This window comes from Dasypus novemcinctus, chromosome 12 (genome assembly GCF_030445035.2).
Source record: "Dasypus novemcinctus isolate mDasNov1 chromosome 12, mDasNov1.1.hap2, whole genome shotgun sequence".
In the NCBI taxonomy this organism is placed as follows: Eukaryota; Metazoa; Chordata; class Mammalia; order Cingulata; family Dasypodidae; genus Dasypus; species Dasypus novemcinctus.
In genome coordinates this window covers 9,281,434-9,308,098 of record NC_080684.1, presented here as the reverse complement: position 1 = coordinate 9,308,098, position 26,665 = coordinate 9,281,434, and the positions used below count along the sequence as shown (strand labels likewise).

General features: G+C 38.4%; 1 protein-coding gene and 1 non-coding gene across 4 annotated transcripts in view; one reads left to right on the top strand and one right to left on the bottom strand.

Moving 5' to 3' along the window:
• PDZRN4 (PDZ domain containing ring finger 4) overlaps positions 1–26,665 on the bottom strand; it is a 398,006-nt gene that overhangs the window by 332,266 nt on the left and 39,075 nt on the right. The gene's annotated exons all lie outside the window — the stretch shown is intronic.
• On the top strand, positions 926–1,030 carry LOC111764779 (U6 spliceosomal RNA). The gene has a single exon (XR_002797302.1). It is a non-coding gene; the product is annotated as a U6 spliceosomal RNA (small nuclear RNA).

Below are 26,665 nucleotides of genomic sequence, written 5' to 3'. Positions count from 1 at the left end.
GGAGGTCAGAGGGCAACCAATCAGGATAGCAAACAGCTGGGCCCCCTCCCCAACATTAGGAAAAGGGAAAGGAAAGGTCTTAAAAAGGCCTAACCTGCAACCCAAAGTGTGAGTCTCACCCTGTACCATGGCAGCGCTATGTCTGGGGTTGTGTACTATCTCTTCTTATTTCTTAATAAACTTGTTAATCCCTTGCCTACAAAAAGTAAAATAAAAAAATAAAAAAAATATTCTGGGTTGGATGACAAATCATGGATATCCTAGTTGAAGAAACAGAAAGGTCTGGCTCCCGCTGACCACTTCAACCTTCTGTCTTGTCACTTTGCCCCTTTCCATTCTACCCTACAGCCTTATGAACCCCTCTACTCAACTTCTCTCTTTCCTAGACTTTTCCATAAATCTCTACCGAGTCCATTCCTCCACCATCACCACCACTTTCTACACACAGAGAGCACACTCTAATTAATCTATCAGATCGCACGTAGATATTGCCACCTCCAAAGTGATGGCTGCCTATGTAACATGGTCTTATAGCATGGTGACTCTCTCATCACACAGTATTTCAATTGCTTCGCTTTACTGCCTACAATTTTAGACCCACAAGGGCAGGGGATCTGTCATATTCTCAGTATCTAGCACAATTTCTGGCACACAATACATGTTCAAATACTTATTGAATAAATGAGCATGGGTACAATGCTCTAGTTTGCAAAATGCTTTATCTATATTTGAACATCCCTAACATTGCTATTTCCATAATGACATAAGAAATGATGATTAAAAGACATTTATTAGAGTATAACTTTAAAGCATTTATTGTTTTGCATCAGTCTGATTCAAATCCTAGCCCTGTCATTCATTAGCATGTGACCTTGGCTACTTTAATAAGTCTCCCTAAGTCTAGTTTTTAAAATCTACCTCTAGGGTGCTTGCTTTGGGACACATTACTAAAACTGGAACAATACCGAGAAGATTAGCATGGCCCCAGCACAAGGATGACATACAAATTCATGAAGTATTCCATATTAAAAAAAAAAAATCTACCTCTAGGGGTTTGGGGGAGGATCAAACAATTTATGTATGCAAAGTGCTTAGCATGATGTCTAAACTACACTCAGTAATAATCTTTGGCTAATTCTGATCTTGCTGGCAGTGTAAAAAAAAAAATACTGACTTCTACTCACTTTATAATTCAATACAAGTGAAATTCAAAACAATTCCAAAGTCCTGCTCTTTTGGGTGTGTTCTCTTGCCCCATTTTATTTTGCAAGTTCACTTTTATCACATACTCATTTGTTCTCATGCACTCAATATTCTTTCAAAATTGAGTTAATTTAGATACAATTTATAATTATAATATATAATTATACAATTTTATATAACATACTCATTTTACGTATATAGTTTGATGAGTTCTGATAAAAGTACAAAGCCCTTTAACCATGATCACAGTCAATATTTTAATAATTTCCAGCACCCCCAAAATTTTCTCATGCTAATTTAAGTAAATTCTTACATTCTCCCCAGCTCCAGCCAATCACTGATCTGCTTTCTGTCATTAATTGTTGCACATAAATGAAAATTTTATAAATTTTCTTTCACTCAGCATAATGTTCTGGAATTGCCTGTATCAGTAATTCATGCCTTTTTATTGCTGAGTAGTATTTCACTGTATGGCTATACCAATGTTTCTCCATTGACCTGGTGATGGGCATTTGGACTACTGTAAATATTGTACTATTATGAGAAGAGATTCTATATTTTTGTTTCTATTTCTTATGAGGAAATACCTAGATGTGGAGTTGAATTATACAATAAATATAAAGTTTATAGGAAATTTATAAGAAATTACCAAAGAATTCCTCAAATGATTACACTGCAATGTTTATTATAGAAATAAAATATTTATATTTCATTTATTTCCTAAATTTTATAATATGTTTATGGAATTGTTCACCTATATTGAAATTTGACCACATGAGGCCGGTATGAACGGTTCAGATGAGGCAGACACAAAGTCCTTAGTATTTTATCATACAGCATATATATGAAAAGAAAGCAAGATACTGATGAGAAAAAATCAAGACAGTTCATGTTAGCATCTTCTTCTACAACCATTTCAAACACAGATTCATAATTTTCCTGAAAAAAAGCTTTTTTTTGGAGAGCAACAAATGGCCAACACCATACTCATAACAACCTTCTTTCCAATCCCATGTAACTAACCCAGTGAAAACATTGCTAGATCATGCAATGAACCAGAAGTAGAGGCCAGTTATTTTTCAAAATGCTTTGAGAGTTTGGGGGGATTAGAAGGCATATTTGTAATGCATTTAAAAATAATCTGCGTTAGACATCTAAGCCGAGAGCAAATAGCTAGAAGTATGCAAGCTACCCTACCTGTATTCCCCATTCTTATCTACACCATATAAAAGAATTTATTTAAAAATTGGTCTAAAAATAAAGAAAAAAAAACAAAAATAGAAAAACATATTAAAAAAGAAAAAAATAGGTCTAAATAGAATTGCCTTTAAATCAAATTCCTGTCTCACCACTATTGTTAAAGGACAAAACTGGGGGGAAACGTAAGCCTCACCCTCACCCCCACCACACACTCACCCCTTCTTTACTGTACCTTGGAAGGTTCTCTGCCTCCTTTTCACTTCCCCACCACCTCCTGCTGTCCTCAGTTTCATGCATTATAAGTTACCAACATTTTCCAAGCAAGGGACAAGAATATGGACAAAGGGCAGCAACCACCTCAAGTCCTAGCAAGTCTTCTACAAAGCAGGTGCAATGACGGATGCAAAGATGGTGCGTCCACTGCTCTGCTTCTTACATAATTAGCAAGGTGTGGCCAGTCAGGGCATGAGGGTTATGTTTCTGTCACCCTACTACGTGCTTCTTCAGCCTCAAAGCCATTCATCTGGCTCCATTCTTAGCCAAATCCCCAGGATTTATTGATAAAGCCAGACCACAGATTTTATAGCAGTACATGTACACATATGAAAATTCCCATGTACAGAGTTATTTTCCCCAAACAACTTCTTTTGACATGTTAGATACAGTCTTTACAAGTTACTCCCAACACAAGAATTTTTCCTAATGGGTGAAACTAAGTACTTCCTCATGAAATGTGTCTGGTATCCCCCATGCTAACAAGACAATTGTATTTTTTGTAGTATATCATACATCTAGACATCTCTCTTTATACATATCTGCAGAGTCAATACACTAACCCTTATAATCACCCTTTTTTGGAATTGATAGAGTGTGTGTGTGCATGCAGTCATAAATAACCATAACCTGGACTAGTAGCCATTTTTATTTGGTAATAACCAAGAAGTTTTTACTTCAATTTAAAACAAATATTGGGGAATGCGGAAATGCCCATTAAATCTACGTAAGTGTAATACATACGTGGTTCCTATCATAACCATGATATCTACATGCTCTCCGGTTATGACCAAAGACTGCTACAACCAGGATGTGGTTACTTAGGACATTATGGCAATTGCCCCGGGGGCAGGTACCATATGCCAAGGAAATGATCTGTGTTTTGGTTCGTTTTTAAAATTATGCTTTTTAATAATGTAATTATTTACACTAGGGTAGTCTCCAATGGCACAGATTTCTTTTTTTTTTTTTTTTAATTTGAACTCCTTCAAAGAAGAATGCAAGCAGACTACTTTCCAGATGTTGGCCTTCTTGGTTAATTGTTATATATGAAATATATTAGAGCTCATGGTAAATGTCAAAAACTGCATACTGCAATCATTAACATAAATGACCTGAGCTCTTTTTTTTGACAGTCTACCATAGTGATTAATTACTGCCATGCCAAACTCACAATTTCATACTGGCTTTCCTGAGAAGAGGAATAAAATCGCAGATATTGCTACCTTTTATTCACTAACTTACTGATTCACCTATTGCATACAAGGTAAACTTTTTCTTTTCACACATTTAAAATGTTCCTTTTCTTATTACTTGCAGTAAGTCCCTGTTTTCAGCACATGATTTGTGCTTCATAAAATGCTTTGCATGTACACCGTGATGAAATATAAGTTAGCCAAAAGATGTCTGACTCCATTACAGAAAGCCTTGATACTATGTAAGATTTAGGTTTTCAAATTTTATCCACCATATTGGGTTTTGTCCTGTTTGACCTTGAAAGTACTCAACAAAACGTCTCCTGAAGCGCACCCATAATTTTCACAAAATATTATTTGTTGCAGCAAAAAATTTCGGTGACTAACCTTCTGGACAACGTCACTTTAAATATCACGACAAGCTGGTAGAGTGTACCTGCAACAACTAGCCGCACTTCAGTTCTTTTCGGCTTGCTCTGGTACAGGTCATTTCCTGTTTTACCCCGACTGCCGAAAACAACAGCGCACTAAATCTCACACCTATGAACTCGCTCAGCACATGGACTTGCTGCAGCGGAAATGCCTGTGACGGCACAAGTGCCCTCATCGTCTCAATCTAAAACCGAACCTTTTAAAATCCTGGTTTGAGCCTAGACCTTTTGAAATCAATTTCCAAATAAAGGTACTCTAAATTGTCCGCCCTTACCACAGGAACTATTTTGTTTTCTTTCTTTTTTTTTTTCAGGTTTGTCTTTAAAGATGAGAGATGAGTGGACATTTTTTTAAAAATGCTGTGTTAACAGCAATTAATTTTCTATCTCCCATCCAAGCTTACTATGCCAAGAGACATATAACAATCAGCACATTAGATATTTATCATATTTTCCAAGGTAGTCATAAACAAAACCAAGTCCAAGGCAGTGGTGATATAAAAGGGCAGTACAGTACTCAGCGAACCCTACCGTGTTGGAAGGACATTTATTAATCGTGCTAAATATTTACAAGGAGCCCCCCAGCTTCCAAAGGAAATCAACAGACAATCAATGAATACTGAGTAACTGCTATGGTCAATGGCATGTACTAGCATGCATAAGCAGCTCAGAAATCAGCGTGTTAAAACACAAATACCTAGGCACACTCCCAGAGACTGTGATTCAGTCAGCCTGGGATGGCACCTAATAATTCGCATATCTAACACGCTTTCACTAAATCCCGATTCTGCCCGTCTAGGGACCACACCTGAGAGTATAAGGTACTAGACACTATGATTAGCACCTTCTCTCTAGGACACTCTACTCAACCAAAAATGATCTGTCCTTCTTCTGGACTCCCAAAACATGATTAATTACTTATCATCATATTCTATCTTGGGCGATAATTATTTGGGTACCTACTAATCCCTTTACTAAATTTTATAATTCTTTGAGGTTAGGTTTTCATCACCAGTGTATTACTTAATAGCACCCAGCACAGAACATTAGATACTAGAGATCTCAATGAGTTTGCTGAATAAAAAATATAGGGAATGGATGAATGAAATATTAATTCCTGAAGGACTGAAAAACAAAGTGAGGCAAAATATCCTAGGCTGAAGAGTCAATATAGAATTTATCTATTTACCTTCCAGAGTAAAGGGACAGGGGAACTGCATAGGGTTTCTGTACAGAAAAATTCTAGCTTTTTCAACAATTTGGAGGTCATTTTCTTCACTATATTTCATGTTCGATGACATGGGAGTTTAACTATAGGTCCTGAGGCATTGAGAATAACGAGGTTGAAGTCAAGCTTGCTACCTTACAACCCCCACTGAATGGGAAAGTTTAGAGGATAAAGAAAGGGAGAATAGAAACAGGTATTGCAGTCATACGTGCTGTGATTCCAAGCCCTTGAAGCTAATCTCACCAAAATGCTCCCTGGTATGCCCTTCCACTCAACATCACCTTAAACCATTAAAAATGTTAGATGCAATCATAAACATCACAAAGTGTAGCAGAACAACGAACCACAAACATTTTAGAGGAAAACTTTCCCTCGAAATTAAAAAACCCAGTAAGAAGGAGATTGCTATCCATCCATATGCACCACAGAGTATAATCTGTTACCAAAAGTTTGTTAGCTGTCATGTAGTCAAAGCTTCACAAGCTAAAATCTTGGCATGTGCTTGGGGCAATGAAAACCATTTTCTTTAATGACAAAGCAAACAGTTACTTTTTTGAAAATTCCTCGGCAGTCAGAATTTATTTCAAATATTACAATGAAGCAGGCAAGTGCTACTCGAAGCAAATTTTTAGACATTCTGTTAGCAGTGGTGTCTCTTTCCAGTTGGTAGCATGTCTCCCGATTAGAAATCGCTCCTTATTGTGCATACTTACTAGAGTTGCCAGCCTAAATTTCGAAGTCTTAAAATCTCAAGTGGCTTTTGACCCTCTACAGAATACATCCATATACTCCTTCAAATTGCAAACAAGGTCCCTGATGGTTTCCCCTCCTGCCTTTCTATAATAACACACCTCTGACCATCTCATTTGATTTGAGCCATACCAAAAAATGTCACAAGTCCTTGCATTCTTCTGTCCTCTTGCAGGGCAGATGGCAGCAGTGGGATGGAAGTCTCCCAATTGTCTGCTCTACACTTGACTGAGCTCTTGCCTCATTCTCCTATCAAGGCCTAGCCTAAATATCAAGTCCTCTGTAATGAATTCCTGTCTCCCCATTTGAAGAGTCACTCTTTCATCCACTATTTTGACACAGGTCTGTTTTAATGCTTCATTATCAAAAATGTCAAACATTGTTAGAAAGCAGAGAGACCAAGGTAACAAATCCCTATGCGTCTATTATCTAGCTTCAGCAATTATGAAAATACTGCTCCACATATAAACCAAATCCTCCCTGACATACAGTATCATATCATTTCATCCATAAATGTTTCATCATCCACAGAACTTTCTATAAGTCTCCTTTACAGGAGCTATTGCATCATATTCTAACTAATATTGCACATGTCCATCTCTCCCACTCGAGGGAAGAGCCCATATTCTACTAATATACTACTCCTCAAGGATTAATACAGTGTCAAGCACATAGTCAATATGTGTTTGTGGAATAAAACAATTCATTTGTTCCTTCCCTCAAATGAGGTTAGAGACTGCAATGGGCAGATCGTGCAAGGCTTAGAGATTTGGATTTTATTGATGGGAGGGGAACTCACTGAAGAACTCTGAGCAAAGGAATAACATGATCTGACTTACATGAAGGGGAAGAGTCTGTCTAAAGTATGGAGACTACATGATAGAGGGGAAAAAGGAAGGAGTCAGACCAAATAGAAAGTTATTGTCATACTCTAGGAGAGCCACATAGTTGCTCGGGGTAGGGGGTGAGACACAGTTTAATTCTGTGTGGATTGGGCAAGTAGAGCTACCAGGATTTGCCAATGTGAGCTACAGGAAAGGAATCAAGGATGATTCAAAGAATTTAACCTCAGAATGACAGAATTGCCATTTACTAGAGATGGGGAAACTCAAGAAGGAGTTGGAAATAGAAAGTTTGTTTTGAGACTTGGAAAATCTGAGATGCTTTTTGGATGTTCAGTTGGAAATGTTGGGAAAGCAGATGGAGTGCAAGTTAAAGGTCATAACTGCTTATAAAATGTTAAGAGTGATGAAGGCTCATCTAACCTTTGGTCTGGCTGAGATCACCTAAGGCCAGCAGGGAAATAGAGGTTGGGGTGCTGAGCCTTGGGGCGCATTTAGGAATCGGGAATATGGGAAGGAATGGGTGAATGTTTGAGTGAAAATGTTAGCTAAACATAAGAAACAAGAACATTAGATATTTTCTATTTTGTTAGTTATAGGGATGTATTCTCTTTAAGATAAATCTATATAACATCTAATGCATTATAAATAGACAGTCTAGTCTACCTTTTTGAATTAATATCAGGCAATACTATCCAATACAGAAATTAAAAAGTTACTAAATGTACACTATTTATAAGGAAAACCTCCTCCAAATTAAGTCTGAAAGATAATTTTATTTCGCAGTTTTAAAAAAGAAATGGTTTCAATAAATCCATTTAGCTTTGAATGTAAACAAATTCAAAGCATTTTTAATTTATTCATAGGCAGAGAGAAAACTTACATGATATTTTCACTTTTGAACTTGCTGCCTCTGTCATTATTTTGGTGCAACTATGAGACTTAGCCATAAACTTAAAATGCTTTTAGATCCCTATTTTTTTCTTGTTTTAGTAAAGACTGCCTTCTGTAATTTTAAAAAATTGTAGTTATTCACTATAATACCAGAGCAATAAAAACCTGTCAACAATTTTTAAAATCTAAGGTGTTACATCTTTTCATATGATAAAGTTAAGCATTACTTTAAAAATCTGACTTTGAGTATGTCAATATACATCTTGCTATGTTTTTCATTCCATGTACAATCTGCTGGAGGCAATAAGAAAATTCTGCAGGCAAGCTGAAAAAGATGGAAGATTTAAGGAAAACCTTCTTCCTTGGATTCTCAAAAAGTTGCTGGTATTTTGATCAAAAAAATTTATCACAAGTAATGAAGTAGAGTACAATAGGCAAGCAGAGCAGAGCAGAGTAAAGTAATCGAAAGAAAGAATGGGTAGCAAAGGAAAATATTGATAAGAATCTTATTTAGGATCAGGTATGACAAAAGCATTTAGAACCAACAACCAATGCAATTAGGTGAAAATGAAGACACAGAAAACTATTATGAAAAAGCTGCTTCTGCCAAATCTATGACCCCCTTGGACAATGGCTGCACGCAAGCTCAGCAGTGCCTGCCATCCTTGCCAAGCACATTTACTCCGCAGCAGTAGACAGAGAGCAGGTGACAGCTGCTCTCCATCCTCAAGAACATTTTGTAGAAATTCATGTTTTCTGGCTGAGGCTTTTAGGTAACAGACAATTTTAGATGAAGCAAGAGAAATCTTTTGTTTTTTTTAAGTCTTTTTTTTTAAGATTTTAATTAATTTATTTATTTCTCTCCCCTTCCCCCCCTCCACCTCGGTTGTCTGTTCTCTGTGTCTATTTGCTGCATCTTCTTTGTCTGCTTCTGTTGTTGTCAGCGGCACAGGAATCTGTGTTTCTTTTTGTTGTGTCATCTTGTTGTGTCAGCTCTCCATGTGTACGGCACCATTCCTGGGCAGGCTGCACTTTCTTTTGCGCTGGGCGGCTCTCCTTACGGGGCGCACTCCTTGTGCGTGGGGCTCCCCTACATGGGGACACCCCTGCGTGGCAGGACACTCCTTGTGCGCATCAGCACTGCATGTGGGCCAGCTCCACACAGGTCAAGGAGGCCCGGGGTTTGAACCGCGGACCTCCCATGTGATAGACGGATGCCCTAACTACTTGTTAAAGAAAGTACAAAGGAAATTGGCGATTTAGCAAAGAAATAAAGAAATAATTTAAAAGTTTCAAGATTCCCAGAACCCCATGAAAATTGGATGTTATGTAGATTTTTATTTTCTAGTTAATTTTCCAAAACACTTGCTTGAATTGCTAAAACTGGAAATAACTTCTTGGAGAGAGGCAAGAATTTCAAATTTGGTTGCTAAAACTAAGAGAGTGTTATGCAATCAGTCATTTGATTTGAACATGTATAAAATGAATTTCAATAACCTAAGTTATATATTATCTCTAACTATTAAATATTGGCTTTGATGTAATGAATTTCAATAACTTAGGCTAAGGTCAACACATTTACATGTTAAATACTGGATTCAATACCAACAATTGAACTTCACTGATTATACTACTGTCCACATAAACTTATATACAGTCTCTGTTGGAAGCATTTGACAGAGAAGCTCTAAAACTATTGAAGATCAACACTAAGCATTCCTGTTATTCCAAATTGTAGCACAGAATTACTAAGAACTATTAAGAATAGAGAGGCTTTTATTCTTGTTCTAATGAACACACACACAACCAAAACTGATTTGGATTTACATAGGCAGATGGTTCACATAAACTGATAATTCCAAACTTTTTGAATCTGTTTCAGTACTGATTAGGACCCACACACAGAGTGGCCTTCTAACACCAGCAGTCCCGTTCTACAGCACATGCTAGCAAGAGCTGACTTTGAGAAACAGATATTCCTTAGGATTATAAAATTATCAAGCAATCTATCAAAATGGTAATTTATATCCACACAAACTTTATTTCCCTTTCTACCAGGACTTGGAAGAACAAATTGCTTTTCTCCCCCTGCATCTGGCAAACTCTCCTGAAAGAGAACACTTGCAAAGGACAATTTGCGAGGACTGGGAAAGGTGTTTCCCTTTTTTCCTTCTTTTTTTATTAACTCTGTTATTCAAGGAAAACTCAGTCACAGCACTAGCAGGATACAAGCTTAAGAAACAGACACCATGGAATCTAAAATACAGTGATAACACATTAAAATATCAAAACGTCTAGTTTGTTCTTTCATAATTTGTAACAAATGTTCCATAACACTTAAGGTGTTGGCGGAGGGGTGTTGTATGGGAATTCTGCACATTATGCATAGGATTGTTTTGTAAACTCATAACTTCTCTAACACAAAAAATACGTATTTTAAATGTCCAGATTTCAACAAAAGATTACAAAACAAAGAACAATTAGCAATGGCCCAGGCAAAGGAGAAGATTAAGGCATTAGAAACAATCAATGAAGAGGCCCAGTTCTGGACATACCAGACAAAGACTTTATAAAAAATGATTGTAAATATGCTCAAGCCACTAAAGGAAAACACAAAGAGGTAAAAGAAATCAAGAAAATGACAGATGAACACAAAGATAATATCAACGGAGGGATGGAAATTAGGAAAAGGAACCAACCAGAGCTGAAGACCACTGTAAAAGAAATTAAAAATTCCCTAGATGAGTTCAGCAGCAGATTGGAGCTGGAGGAAGAAGGAATTAGAGAACTTGATGATAGAAAACTGAAATCATACAGTCTGAGAGGCAAAAAGAGGAAAGAGTGAAGAAAATGAACAGAGCCTGAGGAACCAATGGGATGCCATCAAGCACACCAATAGAAGCATTTTGGAAGAAGCAGAAGAAGAAAGAGAGAAAGGGGGCAGAGAGAATATTCAAGGAAGTAATGGCTGAAAATTTCTGAAATTTAACAAAAGCCTTGAATATACACATCCAAGCAGGATAAACTCAGACCCATGCTAGAGCATATTATAATCAGATTGTCAAATGCCAATGTAAAGAGAGAATCTGGAAAGCTGTAAAGGAGAAGCAATGTGACACATACAAGGGAGCCTCAATAAGATCAAGTGCCAATTTCTCACTGGAAACTACGGAGGCAAGAAGACAGCGGGATGACATATTTGAAGTGTTGACGGCAAAAAAACCTGCCAATTAGGAATTCTGTATCTGACAAAACTATCTTTCAAAAATGCAGGAAAGATTAAGACATTCCAGATTAAAAACAAACAAACAAACAAAAAACCTGGGGGAGTTTAGCACCATTAGACCAGCCCTACAAGAGATGCTAAAGAAAATTCTGCAGGTTTGAAGGAAAGGACAAGAAGCCATGTAAAGAAATAAACATCTCCAGTGAGAATAACGACATGGGTAAATATAAATGCCAGTAGTAGTATATTTTTGGATTGTAACTCCACTTTTTACTTTCTACAGGATCTAAAAGACAAATGCATAAAATATAATGATAAATCAGTGGTTTGTGACCATAATGTATAAAGATGCAATTTGTAGAGGAAAAAAAAAAACTACATAAAGGTGAGGGGACGGGGGGGACAGAAACATAGCTTTTGTATACTACGGAAGTTAAGTTGGTATCAAAGCAGAGAGATTGTTATAGATTTATGATGTTAAATTTAAGTTCCATGGTATCTACAAAGAAAATATTGGAGAATGTGCAAGCTCTAGAGACAGAATTTAGAGTACAGGTTGCCAGGAGCAGGGGGATGAGTGTAATATGTAGTGAATGCATAACGGGTGTAGAGTTTTTGTGGGCAAATGGTCAAGTTATAGTAATGTAAGGTGGCGAGGTGCTGTGAGCCTGCTCAGCAACAGGTTTGCTCGAAGGGAAGGCAATGTAGAACTTTATGAAAAAAAGGACAGAGAGAGACACACAAGAGAGGAGATAAAGATGGGACCAGGGGACTCACGGCTTCTGGAACTGAGAGCCTCGACCCTAGTTTCCACATCATGTTTATTAGGAACTCCAAAGCAGCTGTTCATCATCAGCACGGCAATGTTTACAGCACAGGGGACAAGTGCAACAAGTAGGGAGCAGGTAAGCCTGTTTACAGCACAGGGGACAAGTGCAACAAGTAGGGAGCAGGGAAGCCTGTTTACAGCACAGGGGACAAGTGCAACAAGTAGGGAGCAGGGAAGCCTGTTTCCCATACAGTGAGGGCACCGCAGTATTGTGGATGTGATTACTCCTATTGAATGGTATGCTTGGGGGTGACTGAGATGGGAAAAGGTGATTTCGTGTATGTGTTCCCTCTAGGAAGAAATGAGGGGAAGGAGGGAAGAAGGGAGGGAGGGCAGACAACTAAAGAGGCAATCACAATTAAATGGACGAGATGATCCTGGATGGGATAAGGGGGGAGAAAAGGCTGAAAAGGACATTATTGGGACATATGAAAAGACTGGAATATAGATTGTAAGCTTTATATCAATGTTAGATTCACATCAGTAGATATCCTTGTTCTTGGGAAATGTACCTGGCAGTTTTAAGTGTTCAAAGAGCATGAAGTTTACAGCCTACCCTCAAGTGGTCAGAAAATTGAAAAATAGAGATAGATGTATAGGCAGAAAGATAAAGAAGGAAGGAGGAAAGGAAGGGTGGGAGGAAGGGAGGGAGGGAAGAAGAAAGAAAGAGAGGTTAGATAGATATGAAAAATATGGCAGAAAGTTAAAATTGGTGCATCTGGGTATCTGGAAGGGTAGGGGTGTGTTGGAGTTTTCAATATGGGGTTTGTATTATTTTTATAATTGTCCTATAATTTTTAACATATTTCCAAAAAAATTTTTTGAGATATTTTGCAGCCATGAGGATGGCTATTATTAAAAAATAGAAACTAGCAAGTATTGATGAGGATGCAAAGAAATTTGAACCTTTATACGTTGTTGGTGGGATTGTAAAATGGTGCAGTCACTGTGGAAATCAGTTTGGCAGTTCCTCAGAAAGTTCAACACAGAATTCCCATTTCTTGGTATTTACCCAAAAGATTAGAAAGCAATGACTCAAACAGATATTTGTACACCAAAGTTCATAGCAGCATTATTCCCAATAGCCAAAGTTTGGAAATAGCCCAAGTGTCTTTCAACAAATGAATGGATAAACAAAACATGGTAACACGGTGCATACACACGGAATACTATTCAGTCCCTAGAGGGAATGAAGTTCTGGTATTCACGACAACATGGACAAACCTCGAAGATACCATGTTGTGTGAAAACAGCCAGACACAGAAATTGAGTACTGGATGATACCACTTACATGAAATACCTAGAATAAATCAATTAATAGAAACAAAAAGTAGATCACAGGTTACCAGGGGTCAGGAGGGGAGGATACTGGGGAGTTATTACTTAATGGTTGCAGACTTTTGGGTTGAGGTGATGAAAAATCTGTAATGGTTGCTGGTTATGGTAATACAAAAGTGATTGTAACATGGGAAGCAGATGTGGCTCAAGTGATTGGGCTCTTGTCTACCATAGGGGAGGTCCAGGGCTTGATTCCCAGGGCCTCCTGGTGAAGGCAAGCTGGCCTACATGGAGAGCTGGCCCAATAGCAAGTTGGCCCGGGCAGAGACCTGGCACAGCAAGATGATACAACAAAAAGAGACACAGAGGGGAGGCAATAAGAGACACAGCAGACCAGGGAGCTGAGGTGGGGCAAGAGACTGAGCACCTCTCTCCCACTCCGGAAGGTCCTGGGATGGGTTCCCAGGGCCACCTAAAGAGAAGGCAAGCAGACAATGCAGGGGGTGGCGGGATAAATCTTTAAAAAACAAAAGTGAAAGTAACATATCACTGAGTTGCACACCTGAAAGTACTTAAAATGGGAAATTGAGTTGTATGTATATTACTACAATCGAGAAAATGTATACATATTTGTTTAAACATAAAAACGTATGCTATGCATTTACATGCATGTACATATAGAGAGAGATATATACGATTTTATGTGTCCTTACTGAAATTAAAATGTTAGAGAAAGGTAGTAATCATTTATATTTGGACAAAGCTTTGCAAGTTTTTATTTTCTGATTTGATAAAATGCATATGATTTTTATCCTGCCAGCCAAAATTTAAAGTAAGGGAATGCACAAAGTGGTGTTTTTCTATATTTCAGTTTTACATTTTTTTTTCATTTAAAAATTTTCATTGAAGTATATCATTCATCCATGAACACATAAACAATAAGGGCATAGTAAAATTTGTGAATTTACAAAACAAGCATGCATATCATCACACACAGCTTCTGGACATCCCCCCCCACCACCACCACCTTGCATTGCTGTGAAACATTTGTTGCAAACTCTGAAAGAATGTCAAAATATTACTAACTATATATCCAATACCTTATATTTGGTGTATTTTTCCCCCGATCCGTTTTACTTCTGAGATCTCTAATAAAATGCATTGATTCACCAAAGATAAAGAGAATGCAAGTTATTTCAACTATTCCCTTGTGGTGTTTCACAGAATGCTACGAGTGTGACTATATTTAAGGCTCTGGTGGAAATATATTTTTAGACATTTCTAATTCCTACACGGCAGTGACCAAGTCTTACTCAAAATGCCCTCAATTAACACTTGAAAAATGAGTAATTGAATAATCAGTGCGAGATTACACTGGCTATGGGAACACAGAGTGATCACAAGAGCAATCTCTGTGGCCCCAGAAAGCCTCAATCTATTCAACAGTACGGACACTGCTGGCTGAACAGTGAAATTCTCCGCCTACTGAATCACTTAGTCGGTTCACTCTGCAAATATCTGCTGAATGAATGAATGAGATGACATGAACAAGAGACCCCAGTTATTTTCTTGTGAGAGTGTGTGTGTGTGTGTGTGTGTGTTAGGCTTTGGTTTATTTCATGTCCATCATTATCCATTTTCTCACAAAAAGGACTTTCAGCAAAGAGTTCAGAATATTCACACATATATTTATATCGCAGAACAGACACTTCAGATTTGAGAAGTGTTATCAGTCAGGGTTTGGTCAGAGAAGCAGAAAAAATAGGAACAAAAAAGAAATTGGGGTTTATCCTAGGACGTAGACCTCTGACAACCATGGGCACTGGCTAAACAGTTTATGGATGGCCCTGGTGTTGGGTGCTGGCTCCACAATTAGAAAGACAGGCAGCGGGGACGGAAGGATGTATGTGAAGTGAGGAAGAGAAAGGGTGAACTGGAGCCTGTGCTGCTCTCTCACCACCTCCGACCTGCCAACTTAGAGCATGCAGGTGATCTGCAAGATAAGCTGGCTCTTTCCTCACAGAGCTAAATGCACTCCGGGCCCAGGAGCTGGAGAAGCTGAAATACCTGGCAGGAGCTACGAGAGCTGTAGGCCAGCTGCTGCCCAGGGAGATACAGCAGAAGGTCTGGAAAACCCAGGCCCAGCTGCAGCTGCCCGCCAGCAAGTTGAGCAGATGTACGGTAACGCCGATGAGCCGTCCCCACGCCTGACCCTACTGCCCCAGCCTCCCAAGTGTAAACACAACCGCTGCTTTGCGTCCGCCTTCCAAGTCTTACACACATTTCTCCTGTGACTCATTTCAGGCCCAAACTATACAGAAAAGGAGTTCTGAGAAACGTAGTTCCAGCTTAGCTTAGCTAAACAGTAGGAGGCTGTGAAATCTTCAGAGTGGCTGAGACTCTCATCAGTCGGGAGGCTCCCAGTCAGATGTTCAGAGTCATCATCATCAAATAAGAAATGCCAGTAAATCCATTTATCTAGTTTGTTTTAAGAAACACAGGTCATACCAACAATGGTTTATAAGAGTAAGGAAAAAAATGCTGAAACTCCTATTTTATGCTTTTACTCTACTAAGTGCTTTGTTGTTACCATGCCATTTAATTCCCACAACAAAATTACAAAGTAGTTACTACTGTCCCCATTTTATAGGTGAGGAAATCGAGGCTCAGTGAAGATGAGTAACTTACCCTAACTGCTGGGCTAGGGTGCTTGAAAGTCAAGATCCCACCCAAGACAATCTGGCAAGTGAAATCCATACTCCAAGCTGTCTTAAAGATAATTAGACTTTAATACCTGCTGGGAGTAGATGATTTAATCCCTTTAAAACAAGCAGAATATATTTTAGCTCCAAAACTTAATCTCTCATATCACCCATCTCTGTCATACGAAGGAAAGAGCTAAATGCAGAAGAAGCATAGGCTGAATTTTATCCATATTAAGGTTGCATAATTTACATAGAATTAGTAGATCAGCACATGATTAGTCGACACGGCATCCAGCTTCACTAATTTTTGCTGATGTTTTAAACACTGTCTTCTTTCTAATTAAATCATCTAGCCCATTTGGACAAAATGGACCACCTGGCAGCCTAAAGCAGAAGCAAGTGAAATGTGAATTAGTTGGCTCTTCAGCTACTTTGATTTAATGCACCTCCAAAATGTATAGTTAGTTTTTTACTTTTTAGCACAATGCTGACAAAGTAGTTATTATCTCTCTTACATTCTCTCAGACAGGCCTTGTGCAGTCCTTAGTTGTACACGTGAGAATCACATTTATGTGATGTTGACAGTGGGAGAACAAGACACAAACATTTAGGAATAATCTCCCACAAAAATACCTCTGGCCGCTGTCATCAACTAGAAATTTGTCAGATGTGTACAATTAATTTGAATTCAGCGATAATAGGAGTGCTTAAAAGGACAAATCTTCAAAGCAATCACCAAGGACAGAATAGAATATAAAATGAGTAATAAGATTTGCTGTATTTCAGCAGCAAATTGTTGCCTGCTTCAACGAGTTCGGCTGTCTTGCCACAGTGGGCAATATTTGCCTCCTTCCAAATGTACACATTAGAATCTGAATCTTTAAAATGGAAACAAATTTCTACATTAGGCTTTGAATGTTTATATTGGGATTTAAAACATTACCTGATATTTCCACTAGAAGCTTTTAAGCTCTATCCTTTTCATGGATTTTTGTTTAAGACTTATCTATTTAAAAATTTCTGTATAGTCCTCAAAATCCTAAGCTAATAACTTTTTTTCACTCCACTAGCCTCTCCAGTACATCTTCTATCCATCAAATCATCAGAAAGTATGAAGCTATAAGAGAAGCTACCTTGACTTCCAAATAAAAGGGGGAAATGATAAAGACAAATGAGTATATATGGCTAAGAGTCTTCAAAAAAGAGTCAGGAGGTCATCAGAGACGTTGCACTTATGCACACCTCAGCAGGATCCCAGAGAGAGCCAAAGTAGATACAACCCCAGGTACTGGTGCTCCTGAGGGCTACAGAGACACACAGGTTCTACGGTCATAGCTGTTGGCTCTGAAGTTCAGTGCCTTGTCCAGGGCCCTACTTTGGAAATTTGTGTTCTTGAGTGTGATGGAGTTGGACTCAGATGTGCTTCTTCTGTCACTTTTACTGAACCTGTGGTAGGCACTGGGGTTGGTGCATACCCAGGAGACTTCAATCTCTGGACTGTCCATGTGCCAGCGGGGCCCTGAGCCTCAGCAGAGTTGCAGCTCCTACCCTCCGGTTTGTTGTACTTGTGCAGATTGGCTAAGAGGGAAGTGAAGATGGTCAGCCACCACACCAGGGAACCGAGAGTTTACAACTCCAAGCAGGAGAAACACATTCATCAGCCATGTGGAATCTAAGCCCCTCTCAATACAGAGGTGGAGGGGACATCGCCAACCCAGGGTCCACAGGATGGAGGAATAAAACAGGGATTAGAGCGAATTTACTGGTATTCTACCATAGAACTATTGTGACTAGTAATGGAAGAAAGTGTAGCATCGTTATGGAGAAAGTGGCCATGGTAGTGGCTGAAGGCAGGGAGAAGGAAGAGGAGTTGAGATGTGGGGGCATTTTGGAGACTTGGAGTTGTCCTAAATGATATTGCAGGGACAGATGCTGGACATTATATATCCTGCCATAACCCACTGAAGGTACTGGAGGAGAGTGTAAACTACAGTGTAAACTATTATCCATGTGGTGCAGCAGTGCTCCAAAATGTATTCACCAAATGCAATGAATGTGCCACACTGATGAAAGAGGTTGTTGATGTGGGAGGAATGGAGAGGGGTGGGGTATGGGAGAACCTCTTATATTTTTTACTGTAACATTTTTTGTGATCTATGTACCTTTAAAAAAAAAAGACAATTTAATAGAAAAATTCTTGAAAATGGTTTATCTAATATTTCTTTTGTCATTTTTATAATTCTTGCAGTATGTTTTATCTAGTAGGTGCTCAATTAACTTTTTTACTTTTTATTTTCAAATAATTTCAAACTTAAAGATAGTTGCAGGAATAATACAAAACACATACAAAAAACTCCAACATGTCTCCCACCAGATACCAGATCCTCCACCAATTTTAACTTTTTGCCACAATTGCCCTATCATTCTATCTATCCATCTATCTCTATCTTTCTATCTCCATTAATTTGGGGTGTATGAATTGAACATCGTCAATAAAGAAAGCATCCAATTTCCCACTATCATACTATTTCTTAACTGGTGAAACAGAATAGGCACAGATTTGTGAGCTGAAGCATTAAATGATTTTATCACACATCACAAAGCAACACATATTAGTAATAGTAATAAAATTATGAAACATTTTAAGTGAAACAGTTATTTAAACACCATAGCAATAAGCATGGCCAAATTAAAATATGGTTCATAAAGATATTTGCTCTGAATATGTCTGTATTTAATGATCATCATTTTATCAGATGCCATACTTCCACTTTCTAAGGCAAAAGTAAGGAGGATATTTATTTTGAAAATTGTGAATAATTTCTTTACCTCGCCAAATCCCTCTGGCTTATATTCTTGGTTCATTTGACAGGTCTTGATTTTCACTGGTTCCAAGCAGTGACTCTAAGAGGGCAGCAGGACCAAGAAGGTATGATGATTATAAGACCATGAATAATTTTGTTTTTATTTTCATGTTTCCTATTCCAATTATGCAATTCTGATTTGTGAATTCTGATTCTCCTTATCTTTGTAATTGCACGCTTTCTTATCATTTATTTTAAAAGTTATCTGTGCATGCATTTGAAATATCATAATAGATATTTAGAACTTAGAATAAAAAACCAAAAACACGTTGTTTATCTTTTGTTCCCCTCACTCCAAAACATCCCATGTATAAAAGAAATAGGCCCAGAAACTGAAAACAGAAAATGTTCTTGGCTATGCAAGAAAATCTAAGTCCCTGTTCTCTTATCACTTAGAGAGAATAGTAAATTGACAGAGTAGAAACAAAAAAAAATCAAGGTCTAGGTGAAATGATTTTGCTTGAGGTACTGGCAAGAGAAGGCAAGGTACCAAAAAAAGTCACTGGAATTTCAGATATTATGATGCCCAAGTCCACCCCCTCTTCAGAGTCCCACTGGCCCTCTTCCAGCTTAAGTCCTCATTATTTGCCTACACTGTTGAAATAGCCTCCTATCTGATCTGTTGTTAGTTCCTCTTCCTGTATCTCTAGTCCATGTTTTACACTGCACCAGCATTATGTTCTAAAAGACAGACCCTGTTTAAAAGCTTTGGATGGATCTCCTCTTTCTATAGAATACATGACACGCCAGCTCTCTGTAACGCTGCCCCTCGTCACCCTCTGCCTCGCCTCCTCTCTGGTTCCTCTGTGCTCCAGCCATGCCAGACCACCCCCCCAGGAGCCCGCTCTGCAATATCACCATCTGTCATAAGCCTCTGAAACGCCACTTCCTTAAAGATGCTCTCCTTGATCCCTTGCAAAGAATCAGTCTTTCCTTCCTTTTTGCTAAGAAGGCCTAAAGGAGAAATAGTTTCTCTCTCTCTCATGACATCTGTACATTTGCTTTTCTCTGCATTTAAAAAAAATATTTATTTCTCCCCCCACCTTGTTGTTTGCATTTGCTGTCTGCTCTCTGTGTTCGTTGTGTGCTCTCTCTGCTCATCTTCTTTTAGGAGGCACTGGGAACCAAACCCAGGGCCCTCCCATGGGGGAGGGAGGCACCCAATCGCTTGAGCCACATCTGCTCCCTGCTTGTTGTGTCCCTCGTTGTGTCTCCTCGTTGAATCAGCTCATGGTATCAGCTCATTGAATCCGCTGGCTGTCTTGCCCCTCTTCTTTAGGAGGTACCAGGAACTGAATTCTAATGCACCAGACCTCTGCATTATTTCAAGCTAGTCTTTTGCGTTCACTGGACTGTAGGCTAGAGGGATTCACGTTAATCACCTCCTCAGCGTCTTTGGATCTGAGCACTCAACGAATGTCAGTTAATTGGACAGTGAAAAAAAATTTCAAATTAATTTAAATTTTATTTCCTCCAGTATTAGTACTGGCTCCTGAAGTGGCTACATTTCTAACTCACATTTCTGAATGTATCTAATATAGCTTTAATGTGACTTTTGAAAGTTCAGTAATAAAAAGAAATGAGTGCTCATATTTTTTGAATGTAACATTAAAAAAAATAGAAAAAATAAATAAATAAAAATGTTTAATTACATGAGTAAAATATTGACTACCTAAAATTGATGAATGAATGAATGTGACAGTCATTGAAGAAAACATGACATCAAACGTTCATCATAACGCAATGTTGATTTTACGATATATAAATATTAGACGTGCATCATTTTAAATGCATAAACAAACTGTAAATAAATACAAGATGTTACTCAAAAAAGAAATCCACATTGTAAAAACCATCTCATTTGTGGTATTTTGCCTGGACTATCCAAAACAGTTCCACAGCAATGCAAGGTGTTGGTGGGTTGATGATGTATGGGCATCCTGTATTTTATGTATTATTGTTCTGTATATCCATGAATTCTCTAATAAAACAATTATTTTTAAAAAATGAGTGCTAATGCATTTGAAACAAATTCTGTAAGTGTGATGCCTGATTATGTTCAGCTTGCTTAAGCAAACATTTCTGGACTGCCTCCCTGAAGTTTGTGCCTATCGGTACATTTCATCAGATATTGCAAATTGGTGGCCTCTGGGCCAAATGGCCCCTCAGACCACAGATGTATATTGTTTGGCCTGTAGAGGGTTCTTAAAAATTCTGAACCAACAATTGAAAATTGGGATATTTCACACACAAACCCAGATTTCTGACTTCTCTTGAAGAAAAACCCAGAGGTTCTGGCATTCCTGGGCCCATGCGTTAATAAAGTAGCGTGTGTCTAGTTCAACACGATCCTCACCGTTCAGAGCATGTCTCCACTCACGCTCATCTCTCAATGTGTGGGGCATGCCTGGCCCTTCCAGGCTTTTTGCATTTGTCGCTCTGGTTAACACAAATTATTTCTCTTCTCTGTTAGTTTGATACTCTTTATGAAATGCTATAATTTTAAAAGCTTTGGTTTCCAACTTTGCTTCAATATTTGGCCTCTTCCTAATGTCCCTTGCAAAAGGAACAACACGGCATATTGATTAATCTATCAGGTGAGAAGTGCTTGAAGTATCACTGTGGTTGTCGAGTCAAAGAGTTAATATTTGATTGTAGCATACTAAAAGTTTCTATCTGAACATAAAAATCATAGTGATTAGCTTAAAACCAGTACTCCTTAATTCCTACTTTATAACTGATAAAAGAGACCAGACAGATTTAGGAAGAGAAGGCTCTGAAAGGTGTTTCTAATCACTTCATAAAGCGCTGTGTGTTTAAGTAACCTTCTAACCCCTTCCAGTGCGGGTTGGGGGGACATTCACACAGACGAGTGGCTGGCTTCCAAGCTGGGGTCTAAGGAGGGCTGGAAGGCATCCTTCCTCAGTCTCCCCATCAGTCCACGCCAATCAGCCTCGTATTTACTCACTCATACTCACCCACATTTCATCTTTGAAGGCTGAGACAGGCTGTCTCCATCTGTCACAGAGTTAAATAACCATCTCCAGTTTCAGGAGATTCAATGAGCTGGAAAATTCAGCTCTGATTCAATCAACATTTAAAGGATAATTTTATATAACCACTGAAGAGCACCCTAGAGAAGAAAGTATTTTCCTTGAGGTTTTTTGTGAATGTGATTCTTCCGTCTCCTACAGACATGTGTAGGTGAGGCTCAAAGGTTTGCTCTGAGCTCACGTGTGACTGCAACTGCTCGTTCCAGAAAGCCACCGAACAAACAGTCTTTCCTGGAAGATGCCTGTATTTGTTAGATAAAATGGAATATTTCCACAAGAGCTCTTCCACATTATGCATATGGAAGTCTTTATTCACAAATGAAATCCCACCCAGCCCCCATGCCTAGGACCTGGAATTCTCTGCTTGGAAGCTCTAAAAAATATGCATATATGAAAATTTCTAAGATGGCTTTTCAGACTGAAGATGTCGAATTTCTGTCTTGTTCCTGGCTGCTCATAATCATAATTTACACAAAAATTCCAAGTGCATGAATTCGGTTTTCACTTTTTCCACATATCTTGAAGGTAAAGAAAAAAATTAGAGGTCTCAATATCTGCCAGAATAATTTTGCAAAACACTGTGATGATATGAGTAGCAGCCCTAAAATTCTGCGGTTTTAAAAGGGAAAAGTCAAGATATATTTTCCAGCCAATGTTTTCCTACAGTGCGCTCTTCCTAGCTTCTCGAGGGTTCTATTAATCAAGGAGCAGAACGTGCACTAAAGGGGACTACTCTCCAGAGGGCCAACCTGGCTCCGTGACAGAGCCCAGTCAGAGATGGGCTCCCTGGTAGGTCTGGAAATGTGTTTCCTTGCTACCCAACTCCTCATAGGACACACACGCCAGGATGGTGGTACCTTCACCTAAAATCTAAGTTAATTACATGGTGACTACCAAATTTTGCCTTGATAACACAGCAAATAGGCACCCCTTTATATAATCTAGGAATGGCACACAGGAAAGGAGCAAAGAAATCTTTGGCCCAGTGTGCCTTCAATATACAGTGAATCAAAGAAAACAGGATAATGCACTCTCCCTCTTCATCATCCTACCACCTAGGATGAAACTATTAGCTCATACCTGCTGTATTAAAACGGTCAATATCCAGTGACAGCACATGAAGACGACACTTCACCAAAACCTAGGGCACTATATTTGAACACTGCTCTTTAATATACAGCTCCCTAATAAATATGCAACCTAATTGGGTGTGCTGCTACAGATGGCATTCCATAACACACCTCTGCATTTTTCTAAAAACAGCCGTTTAGAAACAGCCAAATGTTAGGCCTATGTTAAGAAACAAAGAAATAACATAAGCAGATATTTAAATAATTCACTTAATGCAATTATATTTTCACAGGTTTTTAATTTTAATAAACAATTTTATCTCAGTTACATGAAGTGCCATAGTATTTTGAAATGTTTTCTGCACAGTTAACCGGTATTCTTCAGAACAATTCCAACACTCTTACTTTTCAGGTTTCCTTCATGCAATTATAAATTTTTAGTGCTAGATTTGACCCTAACTCAAGGTCTAGACTAGCAGCCACAATTGACAAATATGGATATTACAGCTCAGAAAGTGTGAGACTTGCTCAGTGTCCTATAACAAAACCGGCCTTAGGGTCCATATAATAATAATAATTACTGGTTTCCTGGCTTTCTAAACAGCAAAAATGACTACATAAATCCACATAAAGCCTGAGAAAAGATCCCATACCTTACAGTACACACCAGGAAAACTATCATTTTGGAATAATCATGCCTCCAAGGGAAACTTTTGCATGCCACCGTCACTCTGACATCAGAGAAGTCAAATTAAATAGATCAGCAAGTTTGCTATCTTTTCTTACAGATTTCTTTGCTATTGCATTTACGTCAGAACAGAGCAAAGTCCAAAGCTTTCTGAAATGAATAGTGTCATTGGGAATTTAAGCAACGCAAATGGCAACAAATGAGTTTTTAACACTGGAGATACAAACGCAATTTCAGCTACATACATCTTCCCTAATAAACATCCTGAATAAAGCAATTGAGAAATTTACAAAACCCATTTATGATAATAGAGTAGTCTAGCGCTCAAGGGCTTGTCAAGTCCAAATCAACTCCTCACTCCTGGTATCTGCTTAGTCCTAATCAGGGTTTTTCATTTAAGGTGAATGTACCACTAATGGAAGCAATTTGAGCTCATGAATGGATTTCTGTTCTCTATCTCCTCGATATTTCTTTTTGAAAACACACATGCCTGTAGACACACCAACACACCTCATTAAACCACAGGGGAGGTGACAGGAATTACATAAAATTAATCCTACACTGGAAGAAATTAGTGCAGAAAGAAAACAAAGGGCATAATGTCATTTTTTAATGCGGCTGAAATACAGATTTTCCTCTCTCCTTTTGTTTATTAGTAATAATTTTAAAAACCTCTCCCAAATATGTAACTATTGAAAACAAAGCCAGATTCAAGACTAGGAAGGAAAGACAAAAACCTACTTTATTGAAAATGTCTAAAACAATCAAAATGCTGTTTAAAAATGACAACTTTGAAAAAAATGAAGAGCTTGTAAGTCCAAGTCCACTGATACAAATCATATACACTTGACTTGGAATCTACCATTTCCAAGGAAGGTCAAATAGGACCGTCTTTATTCCAATCTATTATTACAATATGCTATCCTTTCTTATAGCACCTGCAGTTCTATGTTTTCAGTAATGCTGCAATCAATTCTTTGGACTACGTGCCAACGGAGGAAGGCAGAAATAAAGATAATCCAGTAAAGAAAATAGCCCAGGAATCATTAATAGTTTTCCTTGGAAAGCACTGTATGATTTTTATCTCTTAGTTAGCAGATTTATGTTCCTAATTATGCTTTCCTCAGGCTAATTAATATTAATTACAGTGCTTGATTTCCTGGGCACAATCCAGAAAGGAGGAGAGTGGATTAAAAATCTGCAATTGATAAAATCATAGATGGAGAAGAGCCCTGATATAAGGTGGCAAAAGCTCCTCCTTGTGCATGGGACACATGGTCTCTTACTCAGAACTCTAAGAGCAGATGGACTCACCTGGTGGGTTTAAGCTGACAGCTTGGCATTTTAACCTGTGCTATTAATACATAGCGCTTTTTCCACTACCAATGTTCAGTAAATTAAAAAATATTATCAGGTCTGTAACATCTAGCTTCCAGGGCAGGCAGGGCTGGTTTGGAGGACTGATTGCAATCGAGTTCTAAGGTCCATCTCAATTCAGATTACAAACTCTCTCTGCCAAAAATGACTTGCGAGAACTTGGGGAAAATCCCTAAATCCACAAATTTTATGCATAACAAAAATTACCCTATCTTCAAAAAGTATAATGTTGGATTATACCCAGGAGAAGAGACGATCTTCCTAGAGCTGGCAAGAATGCCACTGAACTTACCTTCAACAGTGTGGAAAAGAAAGGCTGGAGCAAAATGGAAGGTGTCTCAAGATCCCTTGAGAGTCCCCAGAGCTGCTGATGCCCAGCACAAGACATGGTATTCTGTTAAAGCTAATGTGGAACTATTTGAAAGTAGACCCCAGAACTGCATCTCTTCCTACGTTTTGAAGTAGGAGATAAGGCATAGACAATGGCCAGGTCTCTATTCCGAGACAGGGGTCTATTCTAACAAATACTAACGTAGTGCACAGTCCTAACAGGCTGCTCACTCGTCCTTGAGAAGGATATCTGCTGTTAGAGAAGAAAGCAGCCTGATGTAACAAAGCCCATGAATTCTGGTTCAGGTCTTGAATCTGCCAGGAGACTTTTGAAGAATCCAGTCCTGCACTCTGATTTTCCCTTAAAACAGTGAACTTTCCATTCTTTCATTGTACAAATTTCTTGGTGACTGTCACAGTGACAATCTTTTGGTTCACACTTTGCTGGCTTCTTCAGTGAGCTGAGCAGGCACGATGATAAAGACTTCCGTCCCTCAGGTTATCAGTGTGAACACCGGATGCAGAAGGTAGGGGAAAATTAAAACCAACTGCAAGATGCAGGATTTGAGTGAAGCAAAAGGGGGGGAGGTTATATGATTGGAAAGAAGACTGTCATACCTGACTGTTAAGAAGTGAGTTGTTCAATCCCCTCCTGGCTGATATTCTGGCATAACTTCTTCTGACTACCTTTTACATTTAAGAGAATATCTCAACTGAAAGAAGTCATTTAACTTTACAAATATCAACACAAAGATTGAAAAAATTACCTCATCATCTGCAAAACATTGACTCTGATAGAAATGGCTCGTTGAAGTGCCAAGGAACATTGCTTCCTGGGTGTACTCAAAGAAAACTGTTAACTTGAGCTGTATTTTTTTCTTTACGAAAACTTATGCCCATACTTGTCAATGACATGGCAATTGTTTCATTCGCAGTCCTTGAGCATGGCATTCTGAACAAAGGTAGCTTTCTTCAGGAAGATGATAAAACACTACTCAAAAACTTTTTTTCAAATTAACACATACTACACATTCTTTTTTCTGGCAAAAGACCTTTCAAAGTCTAAGGCTTCAGCTAGGGTTGGTTTTTTTTTTTTAACCTATTATATTCAAGTTAAACAGACTATTCATATAATACTAATACTGTTGTGAACTTTCTTGAATACTCACAGATTCTCAGAGTAGTACAAAAATTATTCTGCAGTCAGTAAGTCTGACTCCTGCCCCAA